Source organism: Microchirus variegatus (assembly GCF_963457635.1).
Source record: "Microchirus variegatus genome assembly, chromosome: 2".
Classification (NCBI taxonomy): Eukaryota; Metazoa; Chordata; class Actinopteri; order Pleuronectiformes; family Soleidae; genus Microchirus; species Microchirus variegatus.
In genome coordinates, this window is record NC_139803.1 from 35,112,924 (window position 1) to 35,114,931 (window position 2,008).

The window sequence follows — 2,008 nt, forward strand, 5'->3', positions numbered from 1 at the left end:
CAAATTTGAGGGGTGACTTATTGGGAGCTGGCACACGGAGAGTGTGCTGTGAGGGCTATGGGAGCGTAGTCTGAACCAATCTGCCCTCTTCTCGTGTTGACGAGGTGTTTGTTCCGGAAGAGCACAGACTGATGCAGTTGGTGTTCAACTCAATGGTTGGTCTTGATGAGCCCAATTGAAGCGAGCTTTTGGAAAAAGTTTGAAAATGGACTTGCTGATGCAGAAATACTGCTCCGTTATCTAGTCTGTACAGAGTTCTTGTCACAGAACTCTGTATAAAGGGTGAAGGGGAAAAAGACTGAACCATGCTACGTTTAATAAGTGTTTGCAGTGGGCCTGGGACAGAGCTTGACTTCACGAAGTATTGACTGACCCCAAACTAGCTTTCTGTGCTCCCACTATTCTAAATTCACCATTCAATTGCTTTATTGTTACATCTGGTTTCTTTTTTCTCTCTCCTCTTCTGCTGATTACTGCTCTATTTCTCTTTTTGGTAGGGCCAAGATTGAGGGAAACCCAATTTGGGGGCAGAAATGGGGGATTAGAGCCGTTTGTTTAATCTCGGGACAGACTTGTTCTATGCCACAGAGGTCGTCGCTATGCACTGACAACACTGCGCACCCACTCGCCCCGTCAATCCGTCCCATCAGTCTATGTTAGATGGTCCTTTTTTTTTAATGTTTTATAACTAATGGATGCAATAAGTGTTTTTTTCGCTCTCTCTCTTTATTCCTAACCAGAGGGCTATAATCCCTCCTGGATTTAAATGAAATGTTAAATGTCACAATGCCGGGGACCCTTTTAGAGGTGTGTGTGTGTGTGTGTTTGCATGCTTGTGTGTGGGTGTGTGCATGCTTGTATGTGTGTTGATTTGTGTTCGCGTGTGTGTGTGTGTGTGTGAACATGCTCAAATGTCCACTGAAGCCCATGAACACGGTCAATAAAACGATGATTTTAAGTCTTGCAAACCCCTGGGACACATGTAGACTCGCAGGACTGTCACGTGTTCACAGGAAAGTGGACGTTTTGACCTGGGTTTGCTGGAAAAGGGCACTGTGGCACGCAAACACACAGTGAATGGACCAGAATTCAAAGACTTACCCTTCTTTCACTTTGACTGTTTTTGTGAATGTCGATGCTGATATTACAGCATAAAACATGTTAAACAGAAGACGGGGAAGTGAAGAAGGAGTGTTGCTGTTTGATATACCACTAGAAAAGCAAAGGACATAGTGTATGTGCACTTTTCTCACAGAATGTAATCAGCCCTTTCTGTTTGCAGGCCTGGCTATAGCAGCTGTCAGCTGGCTTGATGATGAGATTCAACCTGCTGCAGCACAGATGGTTTGGTTTCACATAAAAAAAAAAAGGAAAATTGTTACTCTGCCCTCTACAGATTAAAATATTCTAATACAATATGTGTTTATTTTACTTTTTGATGTTTTTCTGTTGTATTTTGGAGATCAAATTTGTTGTTTTGACTGTGTCTCTTACATATCCATGTGTGTTTTTGTGTGTACATTGCTTGCTGCATGTCTCGCCCTTGTGTGATATTTTTACTTTGCTTTCTTCCTCTCCTCCCCCTTTGTCATCCCCGTCTTTCCTCTCATCCTCGTTGCCTCTCATCCCCTCTCACCCCGTCATTCCCTAACCCCTCTGTTTCTCTGCGCTCTCCTGTCTCTGAGAGTCAGTTGCCCACCCTAAATCAGCAAGCTGCCGAGGATTGTGGGAACCCGTGGAATCGCCGTGACCAGGGATGCAGGCAGGGAGCCACGGCAACGCTGGAATGTGGGACGTCTGAGAAGATAAGAGCTGTGTGCCCAGCCAGGGAGAGGGGAGGGATGCTGAGGAGGAGGGGGGGAGAGGAGGATGAGGAAGAGAGTGTGGAGGGCGAGATGGAAATGGGGAGCACAGCAAGTCTGAATGGGGAGACAGAAACACAACACCATAAACAGCCCAAAGAGCAAGACGGGAGTGAGACAGAGGAGGAAAAAAAGGGGTGGGGGTG